At 42.3% G+C, this 14,262-nt stretch overlaps 1 protein-coding gene across 2 annotated transcripts in view; it reads left to right on the forward strand.

Moving 5' to 3' along the window:
• The first annotated feature begins 8,285 nt into the window (after nucleotides 1-8,285).
• Nucleotides 8,286-14,262, forward strand: part of ACO1 (aconitase 1) — a 616,249-nt gene continuing 610,272 nt past the window's right edge. The window contains exon 1 of one of the 2 annotated variants that reach the window (XM_069239660.1): nucleotides 8,286-8,545. The gene's annotated coding sequence lies outside the window, so the exon portion shown is untranslated. The remainder of the gene's footprint in view (nucleotides 8,546-14,262) is intronic. The other variant, XM_069239672.1, reaches the window with a different exon arrangement.

The following is a 14,262-nucleotide window of genomic DNA, read 5'->3' on the forward strand; positions in this document are numbered from 1 at the left end:
GAGAGGGGACCCATACAGCCAGTCGTTGTTGAAGTTGGTTCCTACGGATGCAGGGGAGTGACTCCTTCACTGCAAGGGAGATTCCTTCTTGCTTCTTGTTCTAGACTGAAGACTTGCCACCCTCAGAGAATGCACAGCTGGGGAAATGTTGCACTTGCTGGAAGGAGCGGGCGAAGCGATGACTTGCAGAGCGAAGTCGTCGCTGGAGCTGCAGATTGTATGTTCCTGTGAAGTCCAGTTGTGGTTTCGGTGGCTAGAAATCGAAGTAAACGTTGCATAGGAGTCCTGCTGGAATTTTGCACATCGAATCTGAGGGGGACCCTAAATAGCCCTGGAAGGGGGATTGGTCACCTAGCAAGGTAACCACCTATCAGGAGGGGACTGTGACGTCACCTGCCTGAGCTGGCCACTCAGATGCTCCCAGAGGCCTCTGCCCACCTTGGATACAAGATGGCAGAATCAAGTGACCACTTGGAGGAGCACTGGGCACCACCCCTGGCATGTTGATGGACAGAGGAGTGATAACTCTCCTTTCCATTGTCCAGTTTCGTACCAGAGAAGGGACTTGAGGCCCCTGAACCTGTGCAGACTGGTATGTGCAAAGAGGGCACCAAATGTGCTCTTCAAAGCATACCAGTGGCTTGGGGAGGCTTCCCCTCCCAAGCCATATAACACCTACTTCCAAAGGGAGAGGTTGTTGCCTCCCTCTCCCAAAGGAAATCATTTGTTCTGCCTTTCTGGGCTTGGATTGTTCAAGCAGCAGGAGGGCACAACCCCATATGTAGGATAGCAGCAGCGTGGGCTGCCTGAGAAAACCCTAAAAAACTGGTAGGAACAAAGCTAAGGAGCCCCCAGAGTGCATAGAATCATACAACCAATACTGGCGACAATATTGGGGTATGATTCTGACATGTTTGATACAAAACATGCCCAGGTGCGTAGTTACCATTATGTAGCTGGACATAGGTAGTGACCTATGTCCAGTACACGGGTAAACAGGCTTCCCTGCACTCACGAAGTCCAGGAAAATGGGGCGGAGTTCGTGGGGGCACCTCTGCTCCTGGTGCAGTGACCTGTAGTGAAAAGGGTGCATGCACCATTTCACGCAGGCTGCAATGGCAGACCTTCAGACACACTTTGCATGGGCTCCCATGGGTGTCATAATACATGCTGCAGGCCATGGGGAGCACCTGGAGCCCCAATGCCCTAGGTACATAGGTGCCATACACTAGGGACTTATATTGGGTCACCAGTATGCCAATTGTTGGGTGTAAAACGTTAGGTACAACCAAATCCAGAGGAGGAGAGCAGAGCTACTGGGTCCTGGTAAGCAGGATCCCAGTAAACACAGTCAACACACACTGACATCATGCAAAAAGTGAGGGTAATCATGCCAAAAAGAGGGTACTTTCGTACATGAGGAATCCAGGGAAGAGCATGACAAGACATTACTGCAGATACTTGGTATAGTGGGAAAAAAAGGCTTGACTGCACAATTCAGGTAATGCATAGTTGCAAGACAACAGGTCACATATTTAGGGCATGAAATTACTGGTGAAGTGATTACGCCAAAAAATAGAATTGTTGAATGCAATAAGAGAGGCACCGGTCCCCAAAAACAAAGATGAGTTGAGAGCATTCTTGGGATTGGTTGAGTTTTATTCTAAGTTTGTGGAAGATTTCTCAACCAAGACCTATGAAATCAGACAACACCTCAAACTCAGGAATAAGTTTGAATGGTCTGGTTGTTGTAAGGATGAATTTATATCCCTTAAGAATGACATCTGCAGTGCACATCCTTTACAAGGGTTTGACCTGAATTAACTAACATTGTAACTACTGATGCAAGTGGAAGAGGGATTGGCGTCTCCTTACACAGAAGAATAAGTCGGCCAAGGAAGATACCATTGCATTTGCCTCCTGTTCACTAAGTCCTACTGAACAAAAATTCTCAGTTATAGAATGGGAAGCACTTGCATGTGTATGGGGGGGTAGAACATTTTTGCCAATTTATTTGGGGAAATAAAGTTACTTTGCGGAGTGACCGTAAACTCCCTTACGAAAGTGTTAATGACTAAAGAATTGTTTGGTGCATCTCCCAGATTAGCACATATGTCAGTGAGACTCTGATTTTAATTATGAAGTACAATATGTACCAGGTACAAAGAATGTTGCGCAGATTTTTTGAGTAGGATGCCACTTCCCATGAGTGAAGCAAGTGAGGATGTTTTGGAAGAATTTGATGTAGCGTAGTATTTCAGGGGAATTTCCCAGTATTACAAGTGAAGAAAGGGGAAAAAGCCCAAGGACAGGACTTGGTTATTAAAAATGTAGCTAGGATGATATTGATTTGTTGGCCAGATAAGAAAACCGTTAGTAAAGAGTTACATGCCTACCGGGAATTAAGACAGGAGTTATCCTCAGAAGGTGGTTTAATTTTAAGGCAAGGAAGGGTGGTGCCACCTGAAATTTTAAGAGAGAAAATCCTGGAAATTTGCCATGAAGGACATTTGGGGATAAGTAAAGCCAAGAATGGAGTCAAAAATTGGACCTGGTGGCCAGGTTGTGCCAAAGAAATTAAAAGAAAAGTCAGAAATTGCATACGGAATGAAAATTCTGATAAGACAAAAGTAAGATTCAGACTACCATTACATCCTTTACCCAGCCCAGAAATGCCATTTGGAGAGAATTGGTATAAATATAGTGGGGTCTATATGGGAAAATAAAGAACAAGTGTATGTTATTGTTTTAACAGATCACTTTACCAAGTGGCCTAAAACTGAAATTGTTCAAAGAACTGATATGATTAGTATTATTATATTCCTTCACAAGGTGTTCACTAGAGAAGGGTTACCGAAGTACATTTCATAGCGACAATGGACCCCAGTTCATTTCTGAATATTTTAAACGTTTTAAAAAAAAAGAATGGCATCATACACAAGACTACTTCAGCGTACCATCCAGCAGGCAATGGAGCAGTGCAACAGTTTAATTGTGTTATTAAGGGGATTGTACAGTTAGCCAATAATAATAACCTGGTGTGGAGGAGTGAATTACACAAGATTGTGTGGGCATACAGAATTACCTCTAGTGTAGGTACAGAATCTAGTCCTTTTGACCTTATGGAGGAAAGAATGCCCATGTCTGAAAACAACATTGGATGGTTGAAAGCAGCAAAAAGGGTGGATTGATCACCGGAGGCAATTAAGGAAATTTTTATTCAAGCACAAAGTGAATGTAAGACAGTATGACTTAAAGCATAAAAGCAAAGCAGTACACATGAAAATTTGTGACAGAGTAAGAGGGAAAAAAGTGGTTTTATTGGTAAAACCCAAAGTCATTTTACCCATCCCCTAAAAGTAGAGGTTTTTATGCAATTCTTTACTATTATGTGATGACAAAGTCTGGCATTTGTCTGCAATTTCCTTGTGTAAGGAAAGGGAAAACAATGGGGTCAAAAGTAGTGATAACCGTGTTTCCTCAGGAAAAAACTACAAGTACCAGATTAAGATTTGAATGGTTGTAGGAAGATGATGATACCACAGTAATATGTTCCAGATGACAATGACCAAAGTAATACAAATCCATGTGTCAGTGACTATGTCAATAACCAAAGTCAAAGAAACTTGGAGCAGCGCAAAGGGATGGGGTACTCACAGGACGGTAGAATAAAATAAGAAGTAGGTCAGGACGTGAAGTTATTAACCACAAAAGGTTTGAAGACTACGTGTGTGATTAACTGGTTGTTCCAGTGCATTTACCCTTATGTAGGTCAGTATCACCTAGGTTCCAGTGTGACAATATGAATTGGTAGTAAGTGATTATTTTAAAGGTAATATGTTCACATTGATTGAATACTCCAGATTCAAAACTCATTAATCTTTTAAGGTTCTGTTTAGTATACATTTTAATAGCTATTGCACAAACAACTATTTATATAGTAATTTTAAAGGGAGAGATGTGTTAGAATGGTAAGTTTATACTTCCCTGAGTGTATTCTCTAGGACACCGTACAGGTAGTTAGAACCCTCATGTTATGATGTAATCAGATGGCAGATCGTGGGGTGGAAATGCTAGAGCAGGTGTTTTCATTAAAGTTATTAATGAGTGCTTATGTATTTTGAATAATGAATTTATGTAGAAAATGAATTAACGTAGAAAAATAATGCACGCATGTGAAAATGTGACCTCGAAGAATGGGCACCAATGTTTACGAAATGTACTAATTAATGATTAATACATATGAAATTTTGAAAGAGTATTAGATTAATGCAGTAATATGTCATATTAAGGGTTATGAAGTATGCTTTAGCTTTCTTAATTGTAGGTCTTAACTTAGCAAGTGTCTTGGCCTATTTTGCCAGGCCGAATGCAGAAGCTGTGTTTCTTAGCGTTTAATAAAAAAATGCTGACAAAGTGAATTAAACTGTGAAATGTCTATTGCATTGTTAAATGTGCTTAACGGAAGCTTTTCGTGAGAACCCACTGCTAGGAGATGATGTTCTTGCTAATGCAACATTTTATGCGTAATGTGTGTGACACTGACTTTCCCAGGACAAGAACAATGAAGATACTGACTAGAGTGGAAGCCGCAACAATATTGTTACCTGACAAGCTGGATGATGAGTAAGACAGACCAATCAACTGTATGAGAACGCAGAAATACTAAAATTCATAGATTTGGTATAGTAATGTTTTTGGACAGAGTGTGAACATACGATTAACTGACCAATAGGGAATTAGGGGATAGTTTAGGTGATTTTGGTTTAACAACGTCGCAGAGGGAAAGAGTTTTGGAAGACTTATTCAGATTATGAGAGATTTTAGATTTTAGCAGATTGAGAGACTTTACAGATCCTTCTACAAAGATCGCATCAACAACGCACACAACAGCAAAGAGCTCTTCAGCATCGTCAAAGAACTCACCAACCCCAGATCATGCTCCATCGACCCCCCTCCTTCGCAAGACCTCTGTGCCACCTTTTTCCACCGCAAGATCACAGAAATCTACGACAGCTTCAACTCCTCGCCTCCCACTACCACTGCGGCCACCACTCACCCCAACGCACCCAGCCACACCAACCTCTTGCTCTCCTGGACCCACATCAATGACGAGGACACCATCAAAACCATGAGCACCTTCCACTCCGGATCTCCCTCCGACCCCTGCCCCCACCATGTCTTCAACAAAGTGAGCCCCATCATCACCCCCCCAACCCCGTATGATAATCAATAGCTCCTTCGAGACCGCCACCTTCCCGGAGAGTTGGAAGCACGCCGAAGTCAATGCCCTGCTAAAGAAACCCAAAGCGGACCCCGGAGACCTCAAGAATTACCGGCCCATCTCGATCCTTTCGTTCCCGGCGAAGGTCAATGAGAAGATCGTCAACAGCCAACTGACCCGCTTCCTGGAGGACAACAACACGCTGGACATCTCCCAATCTAGATTCCGTAGGAACCACAGCACCGAGACCGCCCTCACTGCCGCAACTGACATCAGGACCATGCTCGACAAAGGCGAAACCACGGCCCTCATCCTCCTGGACCTCTTAGCTTCCTTTGACACCATCTGTCACCACACCCTCTGCACTCGCCTCTTCGATACCGGGATCCGCCACAAGGCCCTGGACTGGATCACATCCTTCTTCTCCGGCTGAACTCTTAGAGTCTGCATCCCTCCCTCTCTGTCGGAAGCCACCAAGACCATCTGCGGCGTTCCCCATGGATCTTCTCTCAGCCCAGCCCTTTTTAACATCTACATGGCACCGCTCACCAACATCGTCCGATCCCACAACCTCAACATCGTCTCCTACGCTGCCGACACCCAGCTGATCCTCTCACTCACCAAGGACCCCGCCACTGACAAAATCAACCACCACGACGGACTGCATGCCATCGCCAACTGGATGGAGAAGAGCCGCCTCAAACTTAACTCAGACAAGACAGAGATCTTCATCCTCAGCTCCAACCGCTCTGCATGGGATGACTCCTGGTGGCCAGCCACTCTAGGAACCGCACCAACACCCACACGCGCAATCTAGGTTTCATCCTAGACTCATTGCTCACCATGACCCAGCAAGTAAACGCCGTCTCATCTTCCTGCTTCAATACCCTTTGCATGCTTCGCAAGATCTTCAGATCGATCCCCACCAAAACCAGGACGGTAAACAACACCCTCGTCAGCAGCAGACTGGACTACGGCAATGCGCTCTACGCGGGAACCCCGGCCAAGCTCCAGAAGAAACTTCAACATATACAGAACACTTCAGCACGCCTCATCCTCAAAATCCCACACCGCGACCACATCTCAGCCCACCTCAGAGACCTACACTGGCTTCCCGTCACCAAGAGGATCACCTTCAAACTCCTCATCCACACCCACAAAGCTCTCCACAACGTGGGCCCTGCCTACCTCAACCAGCGACTTACCTTCCACACTCCACCGCCAACTCCGCTCCGCCAACCTTGCCCTCGCCACCGTCCCTCACATCCATTGAACTACAGCCGGCGGCAGATCGTTTTCCCACCTCGCCGCCAAGACCTGGAACACCCTCCCCGCCCACCTACGACAGGCCCAGGACCTCCTGACCTTCAAGAAACACCTCAAGACCTGGTTATTTGAGCAGTAGCAATCCTTCCCCCCCCCCCCCAATCAGCGCCTTGCGATCCTAGCAGGTGAGTAGCACACTTTACAAATGATTGATTGATTGTGTGGTTATTCATGACTGAAAGGTCATAGCGTGTGACAATTACTGACTCCATTGATTACTGACTGTTGATTATTGTGTATTGATTTTTGATGATGTACTGGAGCTATGGTAGGAACTTCTTAATTGCGAGTCAAAAGGTTCATCGACCTATTTGCATCTCCCTTGAAGTTTACTTATAAAGGCCTGAGCGCTAACAGGTATGCTGAGAGGAACTGTGGGAGCTGAGGCGTTGTGTTTACCTTGCTGTCCTCACTTGATAGTGTGTTGGTGCATTCAAGTTCAATGAATGAAGTAAACCTAGAACATCGTGTAGAGTTATTCTTACAGCAAAACCATCGGCAAGACCTATTGGCTATACCAATATTACTAGTAGTCTTGTTTATTCCGCTATAAAACACGCCTACAAATCCCAGAATTCAAAGAAAAAGCTTGGACTGGAGCAGCGGGTCACAAATGAACCTGGGAATTCTGGCAGTTATAAGAAAGTGAGAAACCAACAAAATAAATATATATAGTATGTTATTTTTAGCCATGCCTTTGACCACGTCCCCACGCTCACTGGCCCGTCCTCCGCCTGCACTCTGGATCACAAATGAATGTCGTCCTTTTTTAGGGTCGAGCCTGCATCGCATGTGCTCATGCATGCGTATCGCTAGCAAGATACTTTAGGTATTAGAAAAGGGCTCGGAGCCCCATCGATATCACGTCAGTGTCTTTCATTGGCAAGTTGGCTTGGCTGTTAGAATCCGCTTCTTTTGATTAGTGGGCGGCAGGCATACGTCATGCCTTTTCTGTGGTTAGCTGTCCTCGAGCGCAGCGACCAAGTATGGAAAACATGCGAGTCTCGCTGTGGTTGTGGACTACTTTTTCTCTGTTTTCGGGGCGTGATCTCGCTGGGCAGAAATCGAGCACTTCGTTAATTGCACTTTTGCCGGTTACGTTCATAATTGCACTTTGTGGAACTGTACAGCGCGATCGCGCTGTTTTTTTCTTTTAATGCAGGAAAAATCCGGTTGGGAGTTTACAACTGTGAACAGCTGTAACTCTGACAAATGCGAGACCCTAGTACATTGCAAATACTTGTTTAAAAATGCGCACTTCGACTGCTGTACCACTTATGCCACACAGAAGTCGCCTTTCATTCAGTCGGGTCCTGGCCTCGCCCCTTATGACAGTCATGGCTAGTCGAGATCAGGCCCACCCCTCTTCCTGTCAACGGTAACGAGCATCCTTTGGGTCGGTCTAGCCATTTCTCCCTCTGGCCGCCTGGGGTCAGGCTTGCTCCGAGTTTTAAGCTGCCGTTTCCCCAACCTCATCCCCGAGAACCACAGCAGCCAGGACTTCCCAAGGAAACAGGCTGTCATCGGAGATTGACTAACCTCTCAGGTCCACCTCCAGACAGCCAAGACCAGGCCCACCACTTCCAAATTGGGCGGCACTCGCCTATTGTCGGAGGACGGCTGGGGCAGAGTCAAATGCGGCTTTCACAGCCAATCATCACTTCGGAATTCTGTGCTGTGCATTGGGATTGGCTGAGGTGCCGCTAATGACCCAATCCTAGGTTACCTTTCACGTCCCTAAACCCTTCATAGCCAGCCTATGTTCGGCTGTGGGGGGGGGGGAATCGGTTGTTATACGACCCGGAAGTACTGAAATTATCGACAAATGACATCCGTTAAAAGATCAACAACGGACAGCGGACATTAGGCTGAATTCATTGCCGGCTGCTATAAGTAGCGGACAGGTAGTCACATTAACTGTCAGTGACTCTGAACTGCGGCAAATTGTCACCTTTTACTGTACGGCATTCATCTCAACATCTGCAGTGACGTCTGGTATGTACAGTAATAGGTCAGCTGTGCAATGTGGGATAGCAGTAGATGCCCTAGAATCAGCGTGGTGGGGTTTTTGTGGGTTAACAGTACATTTTATAGTCGTGGCAGATTTAATCTCAGCGCATCTTTTGCATTACACTTGTTTGTAGTGAAGCTATTGCGACTTCTGGAAGATGAGTCACAGGCCCGTGCTGCATTAGCCAGATAACATCCCCTTTCCGTGCCCCCATCGCAGCAATTCTGCCATAAAATTAGCTTTTTGGCCGAAAACGTGCAGAAGGGATCTGTTTAACGTAGGCTTCCAATCTATGCAGTGCCATCCCAGTCTTTTACCCTTCACATTGGTGATAATGAGCCCCCCTAATAATACTGCCCATTACTCAAGTCACCAGTAGCCTGTTACCTTTGCTGCTTGTTGTATATGTCATTTTATGAGATCAATGTTTGTATTCGCTTCCTTTTCTTCAAACCGCTGTTATGATTTTTCTTGAATCTTTGAGTATTTTGATGTTTTTGTTTTTAAATCGCATCTTAATAGCGGATACAGTTATAAAGCTCGTGTAGGATATACGCTGGAATCGGGTATAGGAAGTCTCCGATTTGAACGAGTTTTTCCATTCATTGCATGCCAGCTTTTTAAATTAAAATCATGTCTGATTATGTTGTGTCTAGTTTTGCTTAAGTTTCTAATCTGATCTCTTAATCAACTTGTGAATGGTAGAATACACAACACATAGGATTGTAATTGTAAATGTATATAACTCTTATTACCCCTGAGAAGGTGTTCAAGCACTTTGCGGCGCATATCAAGAGCCCAGGGTTAGAGATAAATAGGTAATAGTTTAGTAATAATCTGCTTCCATCTCCTAGTACGATTAGTTGTGTTTGCTTATATTTATACCCTTAAGGTCCCCGGCATTTACTCCTGTGTTTTGAATAGGGATAGGTTCATTTAAATGGATTAACAAAGTAAAGATATGACCTGTTATTGGGATTGGTGGGCTTGTGTACCTTTTTAATGTGATGAATTGGATAGAAAAGGTTCGAAAGCTTGTCTGTGAGTCCATAGTGGCTGGAAATGTTTCGGGTAGCAATATTAATCTATGTGGGATATATTTTATTTATTTATATATATATACACACACACATATAAAAATATTTACGTGGCCAGATGTACACATGTATGTTATGCATAAATATGCTTAAGCGGTTAAAATCTTCATTTTTCAATTTATTCATATATTTATATCTTTATAAACTGATGCATAAACCCGCATACATGTGTGTGTGTGTATGTGTATGTATGTATATATATATGTGTGTGTATGTATATGTATATGTATATGTGTGTATATATATATATATATATATATATATATACACACAAACTGATCGACAACACTACAAGAGAAAAACCAAGCTAATGGCAGTTATTCAGCCTAAATGAACATTCAACTCTTCATCCTGTAGGTGTCAAAATATATAATGTACCTCAATTCCAGACTTCTCAGACTGAGTACTTTATTGTCACCGCCAACATCTGGGGGCAGGAGGGATTTTGTCTAGGGCAAAGACTTTCAGTAAAGCAGTTGTTTTCATGTACTTGATTGAAGTGTCTGGCTACTGGATAGTGACTGAACTGGCCTTCAAAAATTATATACATAATACCAGACTTGCAGGTCTAATGATTTGAATAATCTTCTCGACCTAACTTTAATATGATTTACCTATATTGTCTCAAATTGTGTGGTCTTAGGCAAATATTTTAGTTCACAGAGTTGCACTTTTCATCATGCTCACATACTAGCGCACCTTCAAATATGCAAGTTCATAATGTCTACTGTATTATTAAAAAAAATATAACTCTTATTTGTTTTAATGAACTAAAGTCTTGCTCCATGTCTTCCAAGAATCTAGGCCATAAATAGGGTAAACAGGACCTCTAACGTACCTTTTTTAATTCGGTATTAGAATTGTCAGGTTGGGGCCAGGAATGATTCTTAATTCATGTTTTAAAACGCCATTTTGTAATAAATATATTACTAAAGCAGGCTGTGGTACATCATCATTTACAGGCAGCACATTTCCCATTGAAAGGCCACAAATATTTCCACTGACAGGCGGTTTTGCTAATAGAACAATATAGCGTATAAACAACAATGTATGAAAATCCAGTTTCTGCAAATACTTACCATTTGCACATCACCAATTAAAGTGTTCTGATTTATTTTGTTCCTATTAATATCTTTGTTTCCATAACAATTACAAAACATGTGCTTTCCTAACTGTTATATTTTTAAACGCGTGTACAGTTAATTTATGAGCTATTTAAATGCTATATTAGCAACAAAAAAAAACTTCCTACAGCCTGTAGTTTCTTACTCCCTGTACAACAGCATAATGTCAGATAGTTCACTTTACTTTTCTTTTTCTGACTGCAGTTAAATAATTTTGTAAACACCAGATTTCCAGGATAAAATAAGCAGCAATTTGTAAGAACTCATAAGCTGACCTCTGTGTTTGAACGCATAGCAAATGTAACAAAATAAAAACAAGCTGTAAAGGCATCTTTATTACTTACTCACTTTCTGAATGAACGTAGCACCTGTACTTTGTCAGCTTTTTTTTCTAGCTAGAATGGGCTAGTAGGCCCTAAAAGTAGGTCGTCCTGAAACTGACTTGTCATAGCGAGCAAGCAAGTAGATCTTTTAAGGATTTTTCGATTTTAATCGAACACATAGGTTCCAGTATCTGTCTCTTAACCGGATGTGTCCTACTCCTAAAGCATAGACTGTGATGTGTGAACTACAGGCCAGAGCCTTTGAAATAGTATGTTCTTGGGTGCCGTCCGATACTCTGAATGTGCTCATATTCTTGCTATTCCTGTAGGCTGTGCATTTGCTACAGCGGAAAAAGCACAGTCGGAGGTTATCATTCTATTTTTGTATCTCGTGATGTTCTTACTCAGTGTCTTTAAGTAATCAGCTTCTTCTGAATGTAGTATTGGAATGTTCACCAATACTCCTGTCCACCCCCTCATCTGTTCTGAGTACTTTTCACTGCCTGCTACTGTCTGTATAGGATTCATTTAACTTCTTTAGAGGTAATGTTGAAAGTTGGGACAAATCTAATGGAAGTGTGGGTGTCACCCATGCTGCTAAGGGATTCATTGCGGTTTAACAGGTCCCTCTCTCTTCACTCTGTTCATCCTAGTTACTGCAGCATCTAATGTTACCTTGGGGTTGTATACTGTGCTTTTGTTTAGATCTCAATTATAGTTGTATGTTTAATGAATTAATCTATAATCTGTTTTATATATGCTTTGTTCTGTGGAGCATTTTTCTTTGCTCTTTCTGGAGCTAGACCACTGTAGATCCTATAGATATATGGAATCAGTTTGTTTGGACCAACACTACTCTGTGCCTGCAGGGGCCCAATTTTTGGCAGGTGCTGCAGTATTCAGCAGTGCCAGCTCATCCTTGTGCACTATTTCTGTAGTAGGGCCAACTTTTTTTGTAGGTTTACCTAAATCCTTTCATCAGAGTAGCCATGTATCAGTCAACCATTAAGGAAACTATTGTAGGACAGGAAATGCTGGAAGTGGCATTCATAATTTTCATCATGTCATGTACCTATCTAATTAGGGTTTTCCCCTATTGATTGGAGCATCTTTTAACAATCCCTGTCCCCATTGAGTTGGTTCTCTGTAATGTCACTCACTTGGACCTTATTGTTTTAGTTATGTACTTTGGGCCAAATGTGCTGGCATTGTTCTTACTAATAGAAACAAAAACCACTCTCTCAATGGTTGTTTTGATTAATCCGAAAGGTGGCGCGAGCCTTCTCTCCTCTCACTGTCTTGTTTTTGATAGTTGATGTTAACAGCCCACTGGCTGTGTGATCATTATGTTGTCCAGGATATTTTCTTTATTGTGCTGACATTGTCATTTTATTACTTTATCATTCAATATGATGTGATTCTTGTCCTGAAATTGTGCCATATATTATTACACTTGAGGATTCAACATATGACGTTACACATTGAGCATTTTAAATTGGATTAAAAATGTTTCAAGATGGCATCGATGATTATTTGTAACCACGATACCTTGTAATCCTCCTTTTATTCTATTTTTATTTTAATGACCGTCACTGTTATGAGCACTTTATATTGTTTTAGTGACTTACTCTCCCTGACTATGATCCAAGTACATGCCAAAGCACGTTGTGACGTTTTGCCATTTGTGATTTTAAATAGCGTTTGCAGCAAACCTAGGAATGTGTATTTTCTTCACTTGTATTGTGAAGGAAAGTAGTTTGGGTGTTAGGTGCTCTCACACCCAAACTTTCGTTGCCTGGGCTCCAAGAAGGTTGGGTGGGTATCCTTTCGCTATTTGTAGATCCGTGTGAGGTATAAGTACACATGTTGTTTTATTTGTATGTTTTTTATATATATATATATATATATATATGTATGTATATATATATATTCAGATTTTTTTTTTTTTTTTTTTAATGGCCTTTTCATACTATTGGTGTATAACGTTCTGTTGTTGGTATTGCAATCACGTAGGGAAGCCAGCTTATGACTATTCTTCTGAATCTGAGATCGTTCTCAGTGGATATTATTTTATTAGGAAGGAATTACATAGTTTGGCTACCTGCACGGAGAAATGTGTCACCCATGTATTTCTTGTTTCTTGTAAGCTGGAATTTTGTAAGGGGATGCCATTCTAGATTGTAGATATGTTGGATGTATTTTGGTATTTTCTTCCTGATGAAAAGCAGTTCTTTGCCTAATATTGTCTTATGGGTGATATAGAGCAGCTTGAAGGAGGATCTTCTAGGAAGGAATGACCAGGGGAGAAATTAGCTTGTGGCTTTACAGTTAGTAATAGTTTGGCAGTCGAGTTATAAATTCTCTAATCTTTTCATGGTTCATAATGGTGAGCCATGATTTAGACTATTAGTTGATCGATTTTTGAAAGGACAAAAGACATTGGACACTGTGGGGAAAATCCTAGGTGCAGGAAGATGTTTCGCAGCGTTCTAATGGTAAAAAGGCTTGATCTGGAAAACTTAAGTAGTTGGGCATTCTTGGGCAGCTTGAAGTCCATTGTAATTACAAAACTTCTTGCCTCTTTAGATATTTTGGTGGTGGCCCTAGATTTGCAGGCCAGGCACAGAGTGTCATAACATTTCCAGTCACCGTAGGGGAGTAGTTACGTTTTGGAGGCATTCAGTTTGAGATAGCTCCATGTCATCTACTGATCAACGGTCTCGAGGCGAATGAATATTTTGCAGTTCTCAGTCTTTGGGGCTTAACAATTTTAGAAATATCTGCATGTCGTCTACATAGTGAAAGCCAGGTGAATTCAAAACATTGATCAGTGCTTGTAAAGATGTCATGTAGATGTCGAAAAGAGGGGTGAAATTATATAGCCTTGAGGGACTCCTGTTTTGGTGTGGTGTAGGATTTGGATGTGAAAGGAATGGTATGGATCACATTTGATTTCTTGTGAAGGTAAGATGAGATCTCAAGTGAGAGCTGTACCCTCTACGCTGACTTCCTCAATTCTTGGGGATTAGTGTGTCATGATATTCTGTGTTGAAGGCATCTGGAAGGACTAACATAAGTAGCACAGCAGCCCCAAGTTTTGAAGTTCTTCTCAGATGGCGATTGGGGATGACTTGGTGCCTCTTCCTGGTCAGAGTCC

The sequence above is a fragment of the Pleurodeles waltl genome, chromosome 1_2, assembly GCF_031143425.1.
Source record: "Pleurodeles waltl isolate 20211129_DDA chromosome 1_2, aPleWal1.hap1.20221129, whole genome shotgun sequence".
Classification (NCBI taxonomy): Eukaryota; Metazoa; Chordata; class Amphibia; order Caudata; family Salamandridae; genus Pleurodeles; species Pleurodeles waltl.